General features: G+C 45.0%; 1 protein-coding gene and 1 non-coding gene across 5 annotated transcripts in view; both read right to left on the reverse strand.

Moving 5' to 3' along the window:
- The window catches only part of TPST1 (tyrosylprotein sulfotransferase 1), an 86378-nt gene extending 74762 nt beyond the window's left edge, over nt 1-11616 (reverse strand). For all 4 annotated transcript variants that reach the window (XM_075995392.1, XM_012764084.2, XM_012764085.3 and 1 more), the window contains exon 1: nt 11382-11616. The gene's annotated coding sequence lies outside the window, so the exon portion shown is untranslated. The remainder of the gene's footprint in view (nt 1-11381) is intronic.
- On the reverse strand, nt 4226-4357 carry LOC142862505 (small nucleolar RNA SNORA51). The gene has a single exon (XR_012913591.1). It is a non-coding gene; the product is annotated as a small nucleolar RNA SNORA51 (small nucleolar RNA).
- Nucleotides 11617-23293: the final 11677 nt, after the last annotated feature.

Here is a 23293-nt window from a genome sequence, read left to right on the forward strand (position 1 = left end):
GGGAGCTATATACTAAACCTTTTAGGGTGATCTATCTACTAAAACAGAAGATTTAATTTAGATCTATAGCTCCTAACATAATATTCAAAATGTCCAAGATACAATAAAAAGTCACACATGCTAAGAACCAGGAAAATCACAATTTGAATAAAAAAGGACAACACATACCAACACCAAGATGAATCAGATGTTGGAATGATCTGACAAGGATTTTAAAGTAGCCATTAAGTTTTTTTTTTTTATTTTTTATTTCGGCATATTATGGGGGTACAAATTTTAAGGTTTCAATAAATGCCCATTTCCCCCTCCCCCACAAGTCTGAGTCTCCAGCATGACCATCTCCCAGATGGTGCACATCTCACTCATTATATATGTATATACCCTCCCCCCTCCCCCCTGCCCAATACCCTATTACTGCAGTACCTATGTGACCACTTAGGTACTGTTCAGTTAATACCAATTTGCTGGTGAGTATATGTGGTGCTTGTTTTTCCATTCTTGGGAAACTTCACTTAATAGTATGGGTTCCAGCTCTAACCAGGAAAATATAAGATGTGCTATATCACCATTGTTTCTTAGAGCTGAATAGTACTCCATGGTATACATATAGCACATTTTATTAATCCATTCTTGGATTGATGGGCACTTGGGCTGTTTCCACAGCCTTGAAATTATGAATTGTGCTGCTATAAACATTCGAGTGCAGGTGTCTTTTTTGTAGAGTGTCATTGGATCGTTTGGATAGATGCCCAGCAATGGGATTGCTGGATCAAATGGTAGATTCACTTGTATCGCTTTAAGGTATCTCCATATTGCTTTCCACAGAGGTTGAACTAATTTGCAGTCCCACCAGCAGTGAAGGAGTATAGAGTTTTTTTATTTCCATCTTGATTTCTTCATTTATGAAGTAATCATTTAGTAGGAGGTTGTTTAATTTCCACGTTTTTGTGTAGAAATGTGAGTTTCTGTTACGGTTGATTTTTACTTTTATTCCACTGTGATCTGAGAAGATACATGGTATGATTTCTATTTTTTTAAATATCTTGAGGTTTACTTTGTGTCCTAGGATATGGTCAACCTTAGAGATGTCCCATGAGCTGATGAGAAGAACGTATAGTCAGTGGATTTTGGGTAGAATGTTCTGTAAATGTCAGTCAGACCCAATTGTTGTAGAGTTTTGTTTAAGTCCATTATTTCTTTATTAATTTTCTGTTTGGAGGATCTGTCTTGTGCCGTCAGTGGGGTGTTGAAATCTCCGGTGATTATGGAGTTGCTATTAATCCATTTACTTAGGTCCAGTAAAGTTTGCTTTATGAATCTGGGTGCACCTAAGTTGGGTGCATATATATTTAAAATTGTAATCTCTTCTTGTTGAAGTGTGCCCTTCACCATTATATAATGACCCTCTTTGTCTTTCACTACTTTTGTTGGTTTAAAAACTAAACCGTCTGAAATTAGAACTGCCACGCCAGCCTTCTTTTGGCTTCCACTTGCTTGGAATACTGATCTCCACCCTTTTACTTTTAGTCTATATGCATCCTTGCAGGTTAGATGTGTTTCCTGAAGACAGCATATACTTGGCCTGTATTTTCTTATCCATTCAGCCAGCCTATATCTCTTGAGTGGAGAGTTTAAGCCATTCACATTTATTGAGAGAACTGATAGGTAAGGTAGATTACTGTTCATTCTGTTGGGTTGGATGTTGTTGCTTTGATTTCTCTCTTGAGCCATTGTACTATCTGGCCTTTAATCTTTGGGTTTTGGTTGTTTTTATATTCCTGAGTTTTTATTATGGTTTTCTGTGCGTAACACTGTTTTGAGTACTTCTTGTAGGGCTGGTCTTGTCTTGGTGAATTCTCTGAGACTTTGCTTGTCTGAGAATGTCTTTATTTCTCCTTCATATATGAAGCTTAGTTTTGCAGGGAAAAAGATTCTAGGGGGGGCATTGTTTTGTTTCAGAAGAGTGAGAATGGGGCCCCAGTCTCTCCTTGCTTGTAAAGTCTCATTAGAGAAATCTGGTGTTATTCGAATTGGCTTTCCCTTGTATGTCACTTGCTTCTTTTGTCTTACAGCTCTTAGAAGGGCCTCTTTAGTTGATATTTTGGTCAGTCTGATGACTGCATGTCGTGACGTCTTCCTGTTTGCATTGAATCTCCCAGGGGTCCTCTGAGCTTCTTGAACTTGTATATGGAGATTTTGAGCAAGGCCTGGGAAATTTTCCTCTATTATATCTTCAAATAGCTTGTCCAACCCTTGGGTGTTGTCCTCTTCCCCTTCTGGTAACCCTATGACCCTCACATTAGGTTTCTTCACATAATCCCACAGCTCTTGTAGGCTTTGCTCTTTTCTCTTGTTTCTCTGCTCTATCTCTGTGATGGTTTTATTTAGTTGGAGGGTGTTATCTTCAAGCTCTGAGATTCTTTCTTCTGTTTGATCTACCCTGTTCTTGAGACTTTCCACTGTACTTTGTAGTTCTCTGAATTGATTCTTCATTTCCAGGAGTTCGGTTAAACTTTTCTTCATTGTGTCCATTTCTTTTTCCAGATCCTGGAGGCTTTTTGTGGTTTCTTTGTGTTGGTTATTGAGTTGTTGTTGCAGCTCGGTGAGTGTTCTTATGATCCACATACGAAATTCCTCTTCTGTCATTTTGGTTGCCTAATTTGGGTTGGTGTCCGTTTCTAGGGGGTTGGTGCTCCTCTTTGGGGGTGTGTTTTCTGTTTGGTTCTTCATATTTCCTGAGTTCTTTTGCTGATTTCTTCCCATGTCGATCAGTTGTTGTTTCTTTCCTTTAGGTTATTGTTTGGGTATTCACACACCTTGTTTAGTTTCTGAGGCATTAGGTGGTGTCTGTGGGTGAGACTGGACCACTCCCTGTATATTGAGTCAGTGGGTGCCGTGGAAAGGCTGTGCAAGATGCCGTCCCTGTCACTAGGTGGCGTTTGCTTGGAGGAACAGGCTATGCTGTTGATTTTGTGTCCTGTTATCAGCTCTTGTTCTGGGCGGAGCTGGGTTGGGTAAGCCTGCCCTCAGGCAGTTAGCAGGGGTCAAAGTTCTGTTCTCTGCTTCCAGCTTCCAGGAAAAGCTGTCAGGGCGGGGCTGGAATGGTCCTGCTCAGCCAGAAAGTCTGCTTGTGGGGGTGGGGCTGTCTGAGACCCGCAGCCTGGAGCAGGCCTCGCTTCTTTCCACCCTCCCCAAGTCCGCAGCTACTCCTGAGCCTCTGCTAGCAGGCCAGACCACACGCCACCAGGCCTCCCCGGATTGTGGTACCGGTGGGGAGGTTCCCTTCGCAGAAATGCTGCCTGGGCTGGGCGCACAGCCTCCCTTTGTTGGGAGGGTTGCCCTCTAGGACGCTGATCTGCCCCTGGAGGCACACACACCTCAGTGGGCTGTTCATAAATATCCCTTCTGTGCCCCGGGGAATGCTAGACCTTGGTGCACGGGATCTGGTCTGCAGGTCCGACCTCTGGGTCCCAGAGTTCAAACTGTATCCCCACCAGGGAGAGGAGTTCCGGTCCCAATTCACCCACAGGGAGCCCAAGCTGTGTCTGTGTCTCTCAGCCTCTGATTCGGCACCGTTCTCCTGGGAACACCATGCCAGCAGCACCTGGGAGGGCTGGCGGGTAGGGCGCTCACAGTCTGAGTTCCCCTTAGTCAGCTGTAGGGTCCCAAAAGGGAAGGTCCTGTTCCCTGGAGGTGCCTCCGGCTGGTGGCTGTATTGTCTCTCTGGGCAGCCACAGGTAGGGTCGGCGGAGGGGAGAAAGAGGCAATATGGCGCCTGCCGCACGGCTCGGGTCTGTGCACACGGAGGTGCCCCAAGGGATTTGGGAGTCTGGTGCCATGTCCATTACAGGCTCACCGCTAGCTGGCGGCGGCCGTCTCTGGGCTGGTGTCCGCAGGTCTCTCCACCCGCTGGGGAGCCCACCAGCAGTCCCAAATGCAGGGGAGGGGAAAGGTGATTTATCCACCTACCCTTCCCGCTGGTCTCCGGGCTGCTCCGGCGGTCTCAGCTTCCAGTTCTCCTCTGCAGCCTCCTCCTGTGGAGTCTCCTGGGGTCTCAGATACCCCTCTTTCCGGCCCTCTTCTGCTGTATGGTCGCCTTCTTGCTTCTTTTTTCTAATTTCTGCTAGAATCTGTCTTTTCTGCAGAGACACTCTTTCTGGCGGTATTTCTCATCCGCCATCTTGATCCTCCTCAAGTTTTTTTTTTTTTTTTTTTTCTCTCAACTCCATGTCCCCCCATTCACAATACAGACCAGGCACAGGGCCTGGGCTGGGGTGTACACGGGGTAGCTTTACTCTGCCTCCTCTTTCTATACAGGCAGCGTAAGAACACAGCCTGTGGTAAGCACTGGGAGGCCCCTCCTCAAGTTTTAACAAGCAATTATATATACTCTTGAAACAAATGACAAAACAGAAAATCTCACCAAAGAAATAGAAGATATAGAAAAGAACCAAATGGAAATTACAGAACTGAAAAATATAATAACCAAAATAAAAACTCACTGTTGGTCTCAATAGCAGAATGAATATAAATAATAGGGTAAAGAATCAGGCAACTTGAAACTGGAAGTAGAATAATAGGAATCATCCAATCTAAACAACAGAGAAAAAATTAGGCTGGGAAAAAAAATGAAAAGAACGATGCCTCATGACCTGTGAGACGATAACAAAAAGATCTCACATTCATATCATCATAGTCACAGAAAATTATAGTCACTGAAAAATTATTCTAAGACATGGCTGAAAACTTTCCAAATTTGGGAAAAGACAAAGCTACAGTCCAAGAAGGTGACAGAATCCAAATAGGATAAACCTAAAGAAATTCTACAATTAGACATATCATAATTAAACTTCTGAAAACTAAAGACAAACAAAATCCTTTAAAGAAGCTGGGGAGAAAGAACACGTTATCTATGAGGAAACATGAATTTCAATGACAGAGGACTTCACATCTGAAATCATGGAGGCCTGAAGAAGGTGGCACAACGTTTTTCAAATGTTGAAAGTAAAGAACTGTCAACCATAAAAGTGATAATGAGCAACAGCTGACAAAATCTTAAGAAAACAAAGAACAAAAGAAGACAAAAGAATGCCATGGTTTATATCTAGACCTGAGAAATTACAAAATATGTTGATATCAATAGGAAACACCTTTATAGGTGTTTCTTATTCTAGAGATGAAATATTTAGGAATTATGGATTTCCCCCTTCCCATGAGATTCATATAGGTACAGGGCTTAATGTGTATTTCCCTATTCCTTAATTTTCTTAGTTAAAAGGAAATCATCATGCCACTGTTCAAGATCTTTTATCAATTTGACAGCTTTTGTTCTAGTTAAAAATTCCAAAGCTTATGAGTCTAAAATCAGAGCTATTTGTTTTAAAAAGACACACGATCTATATGCCTCAATCATCTGAAATAAAGTCTATTTTAAATAGTACTTGCTAAAGTCGAAGCCTGGATGTCTCCATAGTAACTGTCATAGCTTAACCACCTGAAAAGCCAAGTCATTGCAGGGCAAATAATATTCATCTTAATCCACTCTATAAAGATTGTGTGTGTTTTTAAAATAAGAATGACTATGCAAGTTTGACTAGTGACCTGTTAAACAGTTAAGAAAGAAACAGCTGTTCAGCTTGCAAAAATGTGAATTCAAGATGTTTTACATTACTACCAACTGATTCATTCAACCAACTTTGATCAAGTTTCTAAAATCTATCAAGTACTGTGCAACATAGTGCTGAAAAGATAAACTAAAGGCATGGTCCCAGGCCTCAAGGAACTCCTGGTTGTGAGAAAAATGGACTGATAAGATATAATTTAGATAAAATGCGATAAGTACTTCAATAGGTCCATGTACAAAATACCAGGAAAGTAAGAAACTAACCATGTTAACAAAGGTGATATTTATCCTGATTTTTTTTTTCATTTTTTTAAATATTTTTTTCTTATTTAATTTGAGATGATCACAGCAAGGTATATCCTGATTTTTAAAGAATGAATTAAATACTACTTTCCTTAGGGTTCTATCACTCCCTCTTTGCTCTCAGCCCAGTTCTCAGCCCGAGGTGTATATCACTGTCACATGGGAAGCATTTTTAAATAACAAGGTCTGGCCCTGCACCAGACCAAATAAATGAGAATCTCTTTGAATGCCTCCATCTCCCATCTTTACCCTTTAAAAAGCTCCCCAGGTATTTTTAAAGTAGCCTATGTTGGCCGGGTGGTTCACATGTGTAATCCCAGCACTTTGGGAGGGCAAGGTGCAAGGATTACTTGAGGTCAGGAGTTTGAAATCAGCCTGAGCAACATAGCAAGAACCTGTCTTTATAAAAAGATTTTTAAAACTTAGCCAGGTGTGGTGGTGCATCCCTGTAGTCCTAGCTACTCGGGAGGCTAAGGCAGGAGGATTACTTGAGCCCAGGAGTTAGAGGTTGCAGTTAGTCATGATTGTGCCACTATACTCCAGCTGGGCAGCAGAGCAACAATCTGTCTCTTAAAAGAAAAAAAATGTATCCTATGTTGAAAGTCACTAGACCAGGCAATATCACCTACTTCTGATGACTTTAGTTTTTAATCCTGGTGCAGAACCTCCACATACATCTCCATCTTCAGGCCTAACCACTCTCTTGAGTTATTTCCCAGACATCAAGATGGTAGCATTGGATGCCAAGGTTAACAGTAAGGAGGAAAAACAAAAGAGATGGTAGCACTGGATTTCTCCTTACCCTTCCAAAACCTTTTCCTGTTATTTCCTATCTGAATGAACAGAACCCACCACTGATCAGTCACCCAAGCCAGAAATCAAGAAGTCATCTTTGACTCTTCCTTCTTCTTCTTGCCCTCACCTCCACACCTCACCAATTTTCCTTATTCAGCTGATTCACTCTCACATCTATACCCTCATCTCCCTCCCCTCACCCTCATTGGCCTCATCATCTTTCACCTAGACTCCTATAACAACCCCCTTAACTGGTCTTTGTTTATCTAGTCTTGCCCCTTTATAACCTATTCTCCACAATGCTACCAGAGATCAGAGTGATTTTTCTCAAAATACATCCAATCACAACACTCACTCATGTTACCTGCCAGAGTAGGGGATGCAGACATGAATCAAAATCCAGCCTGCTGGGAGGCCAAGGCAGGTGAATTGCTCGAGGTCAGGAGTTCGAAACCAGCCTGAGCAAGAGCGAGACCCCCTCTCTACTATAAATAGAAAGAAATTAATTGGCCAACTAATATATATAGAAAAAATTAGCTGGGCATGTGGTGCATGCTTGTAGTACCAGCTACTCGGGAGGCTGAGGCAGAAGGATTGCTTCAGCCCAGGAGTTTGAGGTTGCTGTGAGCTAGGCTGATGCCATGGCACTCACTCTAGCCTGGGCAACAAACCGAAACTCTGTCTCAAAAAAAAAAAAAAAAAAAAAAATCCAGCCTGATTTCCAAGCCTTACCCTTAGAGCCAAGAAAGAGGAGAAAAACATGTAAACAAGTAAATGCAGTGGTCACATGTATTTTGACAGCAGAAATCAAGAGGAAGATGAACTAGGGGGAGATGTGGGGAGGTTTTACTGCAGAGGTAACCATGAACATGTATAATCTACAGGTGGCTAAGGTGGGAAAGGGCATTCTATGGAGAAAGAGACACAAAGCCATCTAAGCATGGTCCAGTAATGTAGGTGATTTTATATGGCTAAGGCAAGAGGCACAGCATGCAGCAAAGACACAGGCTGAGATGGGAACAAGCCAGACTTCGCAAGATCTTCCCAGGATGAAATCCTTCGAAGGTTCCTCACTACCATCAGGATAAAACTATATAGTAAGACATACAGGTCATTCATGAGCTGCTCCTATATAACTTTTCAGCCTCATCTCTCATCATGCCCTTTCTCCAGCCTTTTCAAACCACCAGTTCTTTCCCAAAAGCATCAGGTTACCACACAGCTTTGTACATTGTTAGAGGCAAGGACCCTCAAAGACCCTCAACTCCCCTATGACTTGTCCTAAGCACGGGCCTCGCCCTAGAAAAATTCCTAGGACAAAAACAACACCCCACCCTCCAGCTATAGCTCCGAAAAGAATGTGTTCCAAAATGCTCCAGGGTGTGCTAACTGCAATTGTTCCCGACCACCTGCCAGGTTGGGGTCGAGTAATCAGTCACAAACCTCCATACCGATAAGATACTGATTGGGGCTGATTAGCCCAAACCCAAGACTCACCGTCACCCCACTGCATTTTTTGTTTCTACTTCCTTGTTTCTGTATGCTTATAAAACCTACTAAGAATCTAAGTAACGTAGACCTTGACAACCCTTTGCTTGGTCTCGTTCCTTTCTCTCACCCATCTCTTTCAGGCAAGGTCCCCCTTGACCCCCGCGAGTAACAGAAGGTCCCGGCCCAGTACATGTTACTCTCTCTTCCAAAATGCCCATTTCCTCTTACCTTTCCTTGTCTAGATTCAGCTCTTCTGAAAACTTTATTAGTTTACTGAGCACCTATTATGTGCCCAGCACTTTGCTATAAACTAAAGACACAATGAGATATGATTGACCTCCATTCCTTAAAGGGTTCACTAACTAGTCAGGGAGAAAAATAAGAAAACTGACCATTAACCATAATAAAAATGGATATGGTAGTGTGTGCAAACACCAAGATCACCTAACCCAAGTTGAGGAGGAGAGGTAGTCAGAAAAAGTACTAGGTGGCTATGGACAGAAACCCTTGCCACATTCTCTCTAGGGTGGTGCTCCCAGAACACTATGTAGTCACCTTTGTCACAGTCTCACTCACACTGTAGCAAATGGTATGTTTTCTTAACTGCTTTCATAAAGGAATGGATCATAAAGGAACCAGGATAAGGATGAGCCCATGCTGCAGAAGGCCTGGGAGGAATGGTTCATAATAGTGTTAGGGAGCTGATGAGAATTTTTAAATAAAACAGTGGCATGATCGGATAGATATTTCAAAAATGAAACTAATTCCAGCAGCAGTGTAGAGGATGAACTATAGAGTATAGGGCCCAGAGATAATGAGGCTCATGGAGGCTGCCGCTGACTGTTCAGGAAAAATATAACCAAGGCTTCAACCAATCTTCTAGCAATGAGGAAAGAAAGAGTTGAGTTAGCAACAATAGGATGTAAGACAGACGATGTGAGAAGAAAGAAGACAATTCTAAGGTTTCCAGGGTAAGGATCTTAAAATAGAAGGAATGTTTGTATGTGTATTGAGGGGGCTATGGATAGAGGGGGTTAGGGAAGGAAAAGATAAACACCAGGTTTGAAGTACCAAGTATCCATGTACAGGTATGCAGCAGACAGATAAAAATTGGTACCTTAAGTTCAAGAGATGTGGGACCACATATACATCTTCAAAAACCATAAATATACAGGTGCTATTTGAAGCCATAAAAGGAAGTATAATCACACAACGAAATTAGAGAATAGAGAAAAGAACAAAAAATGAAACCCTAAGTAATGCCACGTTAATCTGAAAATTAAAAAAGGAAGCAAAATATTAGGGGAACGTTTTTTGTTTTGTTTGTTTTGGATGGTAGAAACCTGACCATATATGCAGGATGAGAGAAAAAAATGATAAAATGGGGAGAAATCAAAGATGTGAGTCTTAAAAAGGAGGATCCCTCTTCCTCTAAGATAAAAAGAAAGGAGATCAGAAATCAGATATATACAGGCACAGATAAAAATGACAGATCCTTAAGCACTCAGGGCTGATGTCCACCAATTTCTTCTGTGGAGTATGAGGCAAAATAAGCAAGGAAGAGAAGGCAAGAGTAGGTCAAAGAGAGAAGAATGGTAAAGATATATAAACTGCCATTTAGATTTTAGTACATAGGAGGAAACTGGGGGGTAAGTCAAAGGATCTCCAGGCAGTGCAAGTGAAGCTGGAATCCAGAAGTTTAGAACAACACAATTCATGATTTTCTCCAGTCTGCCCTAGGGAGCCCAGGAGCAGAAAAAGCTGACTGATTCATCCAGGCTTGGGATCAGCAGAGCAAATGTGGCAAGAATAGCACAGGGCCCATGACAATGCTTTTATAATTTTAAAAAGTCAAATTTATTTTACTCTTTAAAAAAAAATTTACTAGCTATTTCCTCTGAGAGGCAGAAAGAGTGCTGGAGGAGATGAAGGAAGGGTAGATAATTCCTCTTTCACTCCTAGAGAACTTGTCAGAACGTTGGTTCACTCCTAAGCATATTTGATCCCTGCAGCAGCTGATTCCAAGAAATCCAAACCTGATTCCTCCTGGCTCTTAAAGGATGAAAATTCCCTGGACTATTCAGCTAATAGACAAAGACATGCAACACTGCTTATATATTAATACAATGCTATTTCAGCTAGGAGGTAGGGGCTTTCTTTCCTAAACAATGTAAATAGAGGGGGATGGGGATAATTATATCTCAAAGATTGCTGAATAACAGACTAAGAATCCTTTATAGAGGCAATTAACGATACATGACACAAAGATAGCAGAATTGTTTCTTCTAAATAAATAATGGCAGTAAGTAATTGACCACTTAATCGCTTTATTCAGATAGCGGTCAAATCCCTGTGAATACTAAACTTCTGGCTACTACCATTTGGAGAGCACAAAAGGCGGGAAAAGGCTAACATATGTGCGCACCCACCAAGTGCTGGGCCTACTGTGTGCCAGACTCTGGGGAAGGCACTTTCCATGTTATGTGTACAAGTCACTTAAAGACGAATTAAGATGTTATGGATGTGGCATTCAGGACAGTGGGAGAGTGTCTGAAGGTTTAAGTGTCAAGGAAAAGAAGAGTTAGTGACGATGGTTGATCAAAATGAGAGGAGAAAAGGAGAATTGGGAAAAGAAGGCGTCTGGGAGCAAAAGAGCAAGACCCAGGGACACCTGGAGGGGGAGGGCGACGGACACGTAGGGGGAACGCGGTACAAAGAGCAGGGATGGGGGTGCGCTTGCCGAAGCGCAATCCGGGTACAGGTGAGCGCAAAGACGATCCCGGCTGGATGGAGTCTCATCTCGTGAAGAAGCCCCAAAGGACTGCGGAGCTGGGATGTATCGGCGCCGCGAAAAGGGAGGGGAAGGGGCAGAGGTGAGAGGGCGAGGAGGTCGAGCGCGCTCGGGGGAGCGGGCGACAGCGAGAAGCTGCGATGGGGGAAGGGGCGCGGGAGCAGGGGCCGGCGGGCCAGAACCTGGGGCGCCGCGCTTGGGGGTGGGGTTGGACAGCCGCCGGGGCAGACGCGGAGACCCGCGGGCAGGAGGCGACGTGGGGCCGAGGAATGCCAAGACGGAGCCGGCCGGGACTCGGAGCCGGGAGGAGGCGGCAGAAGGCAGGGGAGCCCGGGCGGCGCTCCGAGCGGAGCCGCAATGAGCGCGGCGTCCCCTTACCTGGGATGCGTGAGGAGCCGCCGAGCCGCCGCGCCAGCATCCTGGGCTCAGCTGCTTCTCCTGCCGCCCTAGGTGGGGGCCATCTCGCCCACCTCGCGAGCCAACCCCCACTGCCACGCGCCAGCAGCTGCCAGCCCGGCACGGCCCCGCGGAGCAGAGCCCCCACGACCCGCGCCCGTGGCCGCCTCGGCAGCGACTCCCGCCGTCGCCGCCTCTGCGCCGGCTGCCAGCCTCCCGGGCCGTCGCCAGATCACACGCGTGCTGTGATTGGCTGCCGGGCGCCCGGCGGGTGATGTGTCGGCCTCTCTGATTCGCGGGTTCCGGCCGGCTGCCCACCGAGGGAGGCGGGGCTTGGTGCTGCGCTAGGTCCGGCCAGCGCCGAGGGGCGGGGGTCTGACGTCGCGGCCGGGCCGGCGCCCCCGCGCCCTGCTAGTGCGCGCTTCCGGAGGGGGCTTCCCGGCCGCCACCTGCCTGGCCTGGTTGTTGCCAGAGAAGCGGTGCGCGCGGCCCAGCTGGAGCCGAGCAGCTAGCAGGTGGCAGTCCTCCCCGCCCCAGTCCCCCACGTGGGTGGCCCAGAAGGCCTTCCTCCGTGAAGCCCGGGGGCAGGACAAGAGAATGAACATTTCCAGGAAATCCCCTCCTCTGCCTGTCCACTGCCTCAGCGGCGGCACCTTCATCTCCTGGGAGATAAGTCGCAAAGGCAAATATCAAATTCGCACAATATCGTATTCCACACTGGAGTGTAAATGAGTGATAGATTCTCGCCAGACCTCGGGGGTGGGAAACTGACTCCCTAAAAGAAGGACTTGAAGACTAGGAACGGAGTAAAAGACAAAGCAGGAAGGGAGAGTGGGGAGGGGCTGAGCTTTCACAGCATCAACCATTGACTTTTACAGTTTCTTCCTACAGGCACATCTGCACCAGGTTCTGTCAAAGCAGTTAATTCAACTATCTTAACGTGGATTGGGCTCGGGAATCTAACAGCTGTATTCAAAATTGCTGCCTACCATCTTGGAGCCAGTTTTGTTATCTATAGAATCATATCTAATATGTACCTTAGAGAATTGCTGTAAAGATCAAATGAGATCCACAAAAAACTTCTGCACCAATGTTCATAGCAGCAGCATTCATAATAGCCCAAAAAAAGTAGAAAAAACCCTTGATGTCCATCTACTGATTAATGGATAAACAGAAGGTAATAAATATTTGTACAATGGAATATTATTTGAACATAAAAAGGAATGAAATATGGACACATGCTACGATATGGATGAACCTAGAAAATATTATGTTATGTGAAAGAAGCTAATCACAGAGACCACAAATTATATGATTCCATGTATATGAATGTCCAGAATAGGCAAATCCCTAGAGACAGAAAGTAGATTGGTAGATGCCTTGGGGTGGTGGGGTTTGGGAGGGGGGGAAATAGGAAGTGATTGCTAATGAGTATGGGGATTCTTTTGGGGGTGATCATAAAATTGATTATGATGATAGTTGTACAGTTCTGTGAATATACAAAAGTCATTGAATTGTACACTTTATCTTTTTTTTTGCCTCAGCCTCCTGAGTAGCTGAGACTACAGGCACATGCCACTGTGCCTGGAGATTTGTACACTTTAAATAGATGATGTGTGTGGTATATGAATTATATCTCAATAAGCTGTTGTTTTCTTTTAAAAAAGAGATATCAAATGAGATAACAAACCTAAGAAAGCCCCTGGCTCTAGTGCCTCCATAAGAGAAAAGACTTGGTACATCTAACTTTGTTTTTTTTAATTTATTTCATTGGCAAAATCTTGTGACAAATTTGATCAGAGGAAATTTAAAGAAAGAGCCACCATATTTTTCTTTGGAAAATTTAAATCTAATGAAGAAGATGATTTGATTCCACCCAAACTCATGTGGCAGCAGAAATGGACAGTCAGATTATAAAATTCATCAAAACGGCCAGGCACAGTGGCTCATGCCTGTAATCCTAGCACTCTGGGAGGCCAAGGCAGAAAGATCACTTGAGATCAGGAGTTCGAGACCAGCCTGAGCAAGAGAGACCCCATTTCTTAAAAGAAAAAAAAATGTAGAAACTTATTTGGGCATGGTGATGTGTGCCTATAGTCCCAGCTACCTGGGAGGCTGAGGCAGGAAGGTCAATTGAGCCCAGGAGTTTGAGGTTACAGTGAGCTAGGATGATGCCACTGCACTCTAGCCAGAATGACAGAGTGACACTCTGTCTCAAATAAATTAATTAATTAATTAAATTTATCAAAAGAAAATAAGGTCAGCAGGCAGAGAGTGAGGGGAAAGGGAAAGAAGGCAAGAACATGGCAAGGTGACTATGCCCCTGAGGGCAGCCCCCTAAATCATTCGACAGTAAGCAAGAGGCAAGTCACATTCTATTTCCTACATTTCAGACCCCTTCAGGAAAAGAACTCACCATGACCTGAGTCATGCTGAAGCCACCGCAGGTACACAGCCTCTGCCAGCCTCTCTCCACAAGGCAGAGATGCAGATCTCTGACAGGACCTTCTGCACTAACCAGAAAATCCCTCATCCACCTATAAGACCTGGAAAAAGAATTAAGTAACCAGGTGGGGAGCTGGCGCTTGTCCTTCTGGCACATATTAAACTGTGAGGACAAACTCCAGATGTGAGAATTCAGTAAAAACAAAGGACATGAATCTCTTCAGTGAAATCTGTCACGTGGCTGGATGTCTCACTGAGCAAGACAGCTTCAGGTGGCCCAGAGGCTACGAAGTCTACACCGCCTTTCCGCCAGAGCAAAGAACAGCTTGATCTGAAGCAAAGCTCAGGGTCATTTGGGACAAGCTGAACTTTTCCTGCTTTCTAAATCTGCCCCCATGCATATAGTATATATGCTAATAAGAAAAAAGACTCTAAAACATACTTTTTTTTTTTTTTTTTTTTTGAGACAGGATCTCACTTTGTTCCCCAGGCTACAGTGCAGTGGCATGATCATAGCTCCTGGGCTCAAGCAATCCTCTTGCCTCAGCCTCCTCAGGAGCTAGGACTACAGATACACACCATCATGTCCAGCTAATTTTTTTAAAATTTTTTTTGTAGAGATGGGGTCTCACTATGTTGCCCAGGCTGGTCTCGACCTCCTGACCTCAAGTGATCCTCCCACCTCAGCCTCACAAAGTGCTAGGATTACAGGCATGAGCCAGTGGACCCAGCCCAAAATATGTTTTTAAGTGAAAAGAACAAATTTCAAAACAGTGTATGTAATATACCCATTTGTATTTTTTTTAAGTATACACACACATCTTCAAAGGCAATCTCTAGAAGGATGCACAGGAAACTGGCAACAGTGGTTGTCTCTGGGAGGAAAACTGAAGGACTTGGGCACAGGAGTGGAAAAGAGATTTATTCTTTACTATATACTCTTTGGCACCTTTTGAAATTCTGTGCTATATGTTTGAATTACCCATTAAAAATGAATAAATACATAAATTTTTTTAAAGAAAAGAAATGTTGGCTAGACGCAGTGGCTCACGCCTGTAATCCTAACACTCTGGGAGGCCGAGGCGGGAGGGTCGCTCAAGGTCAGGAGTTCGAAACAAGCCTGAGCAAGAGTGAGAACCTGTCTCTACTAAAAATAGAAAGAAATTAATTGGCCAACTAAAAAATATATAGAAAAAATTAGCCAGGCATGGTGGCACATGCCTATAGTCCCAGCTACTTGGGAGGCTGAGGCAGAAGGATTTCTTGAGCCCAGGAGTTGGAGGTTGCTGTGAGCTAAGCTGATGCCATGGCACTCTAGCCCGGGCAACAGAGTGAGACTCTGTCTCAAAAAAAAAAAAAAAAAAGCTTTCCTACAAAACTCACTGTCCAAGCCTATATATAAAAATCTGGTTCACACGACATTCATATTTCCCCGTGTAATTTAACGAGCCTCATACTGAGTGTGCATATTCTGAACACTTTTGTGTATCTGTCTTCCCTTCCCAGCCTTACCTGTCCAGGTGATCAGTGCAGAATCAGATAACCTCACCTGAGGGCACAGATGACTTTGAACCCTGTTACAAGTAATTCAAAGGGCTTAGACTCTGTTTCCTCCAAACAGCCTGGGCAGCCCCTGCAGGCCCAAGAAAAAGAGGAAATGGACAGGTACTCGCTGGGGAATTCTCTCCTCTCTGGGCCAGCCTTTGCACAACTTCTGCCTCCGGGATTCACCTCCAGGAAAGAAGGCTTAGCCAAGGTAAGTAAGGACTCCTTACTATAGTTATTCGCCTCCTAGAAGGAAAGTCTATGCAGCACATGTAGGAATGAGCAGGGTTGGAGGAGAACTGCAAAGGCAACATCGCCCTCCAGCTTTGGGAGGTTATTGGCATTGCTTCTCTTTGATACAGACAAAAATGCTGCAGACCTCCCTTCCTGGATTCCAGGCTCTGGCATAGAGAGAGGATAGTGACAGTGGTGGGAGATGGCAGTGAGCCGGAGATCCCTTGTACGTGGAAGATTGAGGAAGACAATCATGGCAGGTACTACTTTTTAATTCCCTGTCCCAGCTCACGGGAGCTGGAAGCAAGGGGTTTGGAAACAGAAAATGGAGAGGACAGGCTGCCTCTGCAATGCAAGTAAAGGAGCAGAGATGTTTTGGAGGGAGCAAACATGGCTGGAGATGTAGGGATAGAGGGAGTTCTCAAGGGTAAGGGCAGAAATGGTGACGACAGAAGGTAGTTGTATCTGTCACACCAGCACAGGGCCTGGCTGAATGGATGTATGGGTAGCAAAAGCTGCAGCTGTCGATGAAGGCCACCAGGGCAAAGCAGAAGGGGACACAAGAGAACAGGACAATCAGGTTACTCAGGGTCCTGCCAGGAAAGTCAGGGAGACTCCAGGTGAGGGACCCAGAGCCAAAGATCCTCGATGAAGAGTTGGAGTTAACAGCTTTTGCCCGACTTAAAGTGACCTAAAAGCCCTGGCTAATTTGGGACAAGATGAAACACTTACCTGCAAATAGCATCAAAGAGCCAATGAGCTGCAGGAGACACCTCACAGTTCTCTTGAAGCTTGTGGGCTAGAGAGATTTGAGACAAAAAGAAAGTGGTGATACAATTTACAGAAAAAGAGAAAAAATGAGCAGGGCTCCTCACTTTCCCCACCCCTAGATCCTGGAAAACTGGGCAGGTCAGGTCCCTCAGCCACATCATCATTTTAAAACGAAAATTCAGCCCAGCCTATGAGCAGGCATTTTCCAAATGGCTACAGAATTCCTGCACCTTCCAAAAATACCTCTTCATGCAACTCCTGCCAGGGAGGGAGGGCCACGTGCCCAGGCTGGAACTGACCGATGGGACTTTCAGAGCCCGAGAGCTGCCACGGTGTGCTGTGCAGACCCCAGCTGCAGGAAATGCCCCCTCTCTGTGAGTAACCCCAGCCAGACAGCTGTTGGTGCTGAGCCCCGGACTGGGAGAAAAGCAACCTCTAATTCTGCTTACGACTCAGGAGTTTCTAAGACTTCCAGGAATGGTTTCCAAACCCAGCTATGCTTATAAACTACCTGGGCAGCTTTGTAAAGTGGTCACAAGCCTCTTGTCAGTTTTATGAAGCAGAAGCTCTGGGGTAAGCCCCCGGTCCCAGCGATGGGACAGGGATAGGGATAGTGACTGGGAGGCAGCACAAGGGGGTTTCAGAAAGGCTGGCTGATTGGTAATATGCCATGACTTTACCTGGGTGCAGTTAACCACTTTGTTCACTCTGAAAATTGATCATGCTTTACATACACGTGGACTTTTTCTATATCTTAGTTATAGTTCATCAAAAAAATATACTCCCTGATAAATTCTGCTCCCCTGCTAAGTGTGAGAACCACTGAGTTGGTGATATATAGGATGAGGGGCTTAGATTACACTAAAGGGATGCTGGGTGCCTCTGAGTATAGGCTGGAATAGCTCCCAGGGGTCTGCCTTTCCTTCTTGGGCAAGTCTCTGACCCTCAGTAGGGAAAAGCTCTGGTGGGGGCCAGGGATAGGGTGGGGGCGGAGTGAGTTGGGGGCGCTCCAGGGAGCAGCCAGCCCTTCTCTGCCCACAGATACTGACCAGCGACATCAGTGCAGACTAGGAATCGCTGCCAACCCTCGTGACTTGTCCTGCACACTAACCCTTGGACGGGGCTTGCTCAGGCCTCTGGTGACCTGGTTCAAAAGTGCCATTTTCTCCTGTGGCTTTTCCATTCCTGGTTAAAGAGGTTTCCCTGCCTGGCTAAAGAGGCTGGAGAGGCTACCAGTTCCTTGCCACTCTGCCAGGTTTCCTGCTCAGGGCAAGCAGCTTCTTCAAAGGCTACGCTTCAAAGGCTACGATCCTACGCTTCAGAGGATCCAGGGCACCCCAGCCCATGAGGGCTTCCAAAGTCCTGCACTGGGCACTGTTCTAGGTGCTGAGGACACAGCGGTGAACAAGACAGACCCTGCTGCCATTATTGAGCTTACATTTTAATGGGGAGCCTGGTATTTGGTGACACATGAAGAGGATCAGAAATGCCACCCCAGAATATGCCACTTTGGCATAAGGATTATTTTGAGCTGAAGACAATTAAGAAACAGCAAACACAGCAGCTCTCTGTTCTCCCCCTTTCTCCCTCAAGTCAGGGCATAAATTTCCCTTTTGTAAAGGAAATTTATATTTGTAAAGGTGTTCACCTCTCCTGCACCAGGAAGAGAACCATCCATAGACAACTCTTATCACGAGATTAACAAACCTTACTAGATAACCCTTATCTTCCATTAGTTTCCCCCAATATTTATCTTCACACAATTTAGCATACCACAATTTAGCATACCTAAATGCCCATCACCTCCCTCCTTCCTCTCCCCTACTAAGTTAGCTATATAAACCTTTAACTCTAACCACTTAAAGAGCCAGCTGCTTCCTTTGTTGACTCCCATGTGCATGCGAAATAAACCTTTTCTCCTCTTAATCTGTTTTTTGTCTGTTTAATTTGCAGGCCCCAGCCACTGAACCTAAGAAGGATAAAAGAAAAGCATATTTAACAAAAGGGCTCAAGGCAATGACTTGCTCATCACTCAGTGCACCCAGGTCTCTGCTTCTGTTCCTTTTCTCCTACACCTCCTTCCTCCTGCATTGCCCTCCTCCACCCAACTCTGCCAGTGAAAATTCAGCCAACCTTCGTATTATGTCACAAACATCAAACCCTCTGTGCAGGGTCTCTTGTGACCTGTGTTCTGATTTATACCTTTCTGAAGGCACTTCTCGCATTCTCCTTTGTGTTCTCATTCTTCGTGTACTTGTCTGGTTCGCCACCTTACCCCCAACCCCTATCAGATAGGAAGCTGCTATTCTGGGCCCATAGCAGGCCTGGGAATGTTTGTTGAGATGAATAAATTGAATGAGGGGACAGCATTTCCCTCAAGGATCATCAGTTCACTTTGTTCTACGTCTCAGTGACCTACAGACAAAAAGCCCCATTGCTTTTTAAGAAATTTTGTTTTGAGCTGGGCATGGTGGCACACGCCTGAAATCCTAGCTACCCTGAGGCTGAGGTAGGAAGATCCCTTGAACCCAGGGGTTCAAGACCAGCCTGGGCAATATAGTGAGATCCTATCTTAAAATAAAACAAAAAAATCACTTTGAAAATGTTTGCAAAAATTTTAAACATAGAAAAAGTTGGTGAGAATACAATTAACTCCAATACACATACCCTTCACCAAGTGTCCAGCTGTCAATTCACCAATTAACATTTGCCACCTTTGCTTAAACTCTCTTTCTTATATAGATGTGTCATTATTGTTGAACAACAACAATAATTGAATGTAATAATTGAAATTACAGACACTGTGTCTTGTGTCCCTTTACCCTTAAACACTTTATTGGTATCTCCTAAAGATGAGGACATTCTCTATACAATGATCAAATGAAGGAAATTTAACATCCATATGATCTATTGTCTAATACACAGTCCATACTCAAATTTCCCTGTTTGCCCCAGTTATGTCCTTTATAGCAATCTTTTTCTTCCAGTCTGTGTTTTGTACCTAGTTGTTGTGTTGCTTTAGTGTCTTTCCATCTGGAGTGTTTCCTCATGCTTTCTCTTCCATTTGAGAGGATTGCTAGTTATTCATGTTTGTCCCAGAGGTGCTGTCGTGCCTTTTTCAGTGTATTGATCATATCAGGAGGCACACAGGGTCAGTTTGTCCCATTACTGCGACATGATGATCATTTGGTTAAGGTGAAATCCACTGGTTTTCTCCACTATGAAGTTACCAATTTTTCCTTAGCAGCTAGTAACTGATCTGTTGGGCAGTACTTCCAAGACAGTGGAAATATCCTGTTTCCTGCCTGCTGATGATTCCTGCCTGGCCCTGCTGTGCTTGCCAGTCATTCAAGGAAAGTGGGGCTGGCTGGTGCTCAGGCTGGGAGGGGCTGGGGGTGGCAGAGCCAGGCTGGGCAGGGAAAGAAAAGCAACTGGGGCAGCAATTTTGCAGAGAGCAGGGAAGGTGGTTGGAATGCCATGCAGGGAGCTTTGCAGTGGCTCACCGAGGGGTGGGCGGCTGGCACCCCAATCCCCTTTATCGCCCACCAGGCAACTCTAGGCTTCCCCAGTGGGGCTGACCCCTTTGCCAGGGTCATGACCTGGAGAGGGGCCAGTTTGCAGGAGGCAGGAAGGCCGCCCTCTCCTCCCTCACTCCCTGGTGGCCCCTGGTGATTCCTGGGGGAAATGCCCCAGAGGCAGAGATGTAGTTATTTCCAGAATATTTCCAGGGGCCCAGCAGGATTCCAGACCTCTGGGCTTAGCCTGGCCCTACTAACTCTTCCACCAGCCCGCTGCCTGTTTGCTCTGGGCCCTGCAAATATTTGCTGTGCCCTGGGCTGGCAGTCAAGGTGGAAATGTGGGGGGTGCACAAGGCCCACGGCCCTGGACAAATTGGCCGCAAGTTGCTCTATGCTCGGCAGAAGGAGTGTTAGCTTCCTGGGCTGCCGTAACAAATTACCACAAACTGGATGACTTAACACAACAGGAATTTACTCTCTCACAGTTCTAGAGGTCACAGTCGGAAATCAAGGTGTTGGCAGGGCCAGCTTCTGGTGGCTGCTGGCACTCATTGGCTCCCTTGGCTGCATCCTCCAATTTCTGCCACCCGTGGTCACATTGCCTCATTGTCCTCTTTCTTACAAGGAAACCTGCCACTGGATTTTGGGGAGGATCCTGGGGATCCCCGGGTAATCCAATATCATCTCATCACAAGATCCTGAATTTAATGGCATCTGTACAGACCCTTTTCCCAAATAAGGTCACATTCATAGGTTCTAGGGGTTAGGACCTATCTTGGGGGGGGGCTTCCATTCTGTACAAGTGTTAATTTTTCATGTTTTTCTGAGCATATACTATATTGATAGTTAGAAGTTATTAAAGCAGTCCCTGATGGCTGTTTTGGGTCTACCCAAATATTTTTGTCCCCCCCACACACATGCACAAACACAAAATAACACACTCATGGAGATTTACATATTGTCCACAAGCACTTGTACAGAAATGTGCACTTAGGTTGTATTCATTCATTCATTCATTCATCCAACACATACTTCTTGAGTTGCCCCCTGTGCGCCAGGCCCTGTTGGAGGCACTGGTAACAGCAGTGAACAAGGCAGCAAGCCCCATGCCTTATTTTTATTCTGCTAGAATATTAACATGCAGACAATAAGCATAATACAAATGCAGAGTCTGTGAGGCTTTTACATTCCTGATGCACCCAGAAGGGCTGAATTTAGCAATTTTAGGCCATAGGCAGCAAGGGAATGTTAAGGCCCTTGATGTAAATAAAGTCACCACCAAAGTAGTTCTAAAGAAAAGAAATCATGGATTAGGTGAAACATTTGTGAGCAAGAGTGAATCTCATTTTTGAAAGAGCAAATCTCTCTCTTGTTGTGGAAGGGCTTGGAGTTCTAGGGTATGACGTAGAGGAGTCCGAACAAAGGGGAGGTCTGCTGGGCCTTTAAAAGCCAGAGAGGCCACAGCTGCACACACATGCTGAAGTTGAGTTAGACCCCAAGGACAAGGAGTGCTGGACCAGATAGAGGGAAGGAAGATTGACCATAGGGGACACGCCGAAAGCTTGGGGTCAGAAGTTGGCAATGACGTGCAGGATAAGGTGAGACTAATAACATAATATAATGCCAAGGCATTATCACCCCAAACTGTCACTCACGTCGGTGTGATGTGCCAACTCCGCTCCACTGAATTACAGACCCGAGAATTCCCTTTCTAATACAATCCCGGTTAGATTGGGCTACAAGTGATATCCTTGCAGGAGAGGCAGAGAATGGAAGGCAGGCAGCAGGCACTTCACAGTATAGCACAGCTTCTCCCATTCAATCAAACACTGAAGGGATTTTGCACAGGAAAGTAAAATCTCTAATCAGCTGCCCTTAGTTAGTTAAATGGGAGATCATTAGGGAAGGGGAGGAGACTACACAGATTTGTGTGGTCATGGATTAGTGTCAGAGACATCAGTAAGAAGGCATATTTAGCTCAATATAGACACAGATGGTTACATATAGAAAGATTTATAGGTATGTGAACATTTACAGGTTAGTATACACACATATTTCCTCCCGCTGTCAGTGAGAGCACCTAGAAGCAGTGATAGCCCAGTAGCAACAAGCACGTCTAGCTTTCAGATCTTTGTTTCCAATTTCATTCTCCAATGAAAGGACCAGGGCTCCTTGGAGAAACTGCTGATTCTAGGACCAGGGCAGGACATACACAAGATGAGCCTGGAGCATCTTACAGTACCAGAAAGAAGGGAAGTGGTCGAACACACACACACACACACAAACACACACACACACACGTGTTGCCATGCATGCGCACACACACAAAATGAGGAGGGGATGCCCAAATGACACAAGAGTCAAGTGAAAGAGTTCCCAGTAGCCAAAGCTAGAATAAGGCAAGCAATAAAGCAAGTAAAGTAGTATTGGGTTATAACTCACTGTATAAAATAAATATCCATGAGTCCATTGACAAATAAGTAAATAGAAGAGAACAGACAAATCTGTGCAGAAAAATTCCAAATAATTTATGTAGACACTTCATGCTCAAGGAGGTGGTGTGTAACTCCTCGCTCCTTAACTGAGGGCTGTGCATAGTGACTTCCTTCCAAAGAGCACAGTATGGGAAGGAGGGGAAAAGAGTAACTTTACAGCAGAGAAACCTGAACAACACTACCTCAGCCAGGTGCTCAAGATCAATGGCAACAGTGAGAAGTCATGTTGATGGCATGTGCCCTGGCCATGTGATGAAAATGGCACTTTACCTCTCCAAAATCCATAACCCCATGCTGATCATGAGAAAAGCATCAAATTCCAATGGAGGGACATTCTACAAAAGATCTGACCAACACTCCTCAAAACTATCAAGGTCATCAAAAACACGGGAAGTCTGAGAAACGGTAATAGCCAAAAGGGGCCTCGGGAGATTCGATGACTAAATGTAATGTGCTATCCTGGGTGAGATTCAGGGACAGAAAAAGGACATTAGGTAAAAACTGAGAAATAAGAATCAAGATGGACCTCAGTTGATAACAATGTTTCAATATTGCTTTATTAATTGTAACACATTTACCATACTGATGTAAGATGTTAATAATAGGAGAAGCTAGGTATAAGGGTAAATGGAAACTTTCTATTGTCTTGGCAATTTTTCTGTAAATCTAAAACGGATCTATCCAACCAAGCTTTGAGAATAAAAAAAAAAAATAATAAAAAAAATAAAACGGATCTAAAATTAAAACTTTATTTTTGGCCGGGCGCGGTGGCTCACGCCTGTAATCCTAGCACTTTGGGAGGCCGAGGCGGGTGGATCGCTCAAGGTCAGGAGTTCGAAACCAGCCTGAGCGAGACCCCGTCTCTACCAAAAATAGAAAAATTAAT

Source organism: Microcebus murinus, chromosome 19 (genome assembly GCF_040939455.1).
Source record: "Microcebus murinus isolate Inina chromosome 19, M.murinus_Inina_mat1.0, whole genome shotgun sequence".
NCBI classification, from domain to species: domain Eukaryota; kingdom Metazoa; phylum Chordata; class Mammalia; order Primates; family Cheirogaleidae; genus Microcebus; species Microcebus murinus.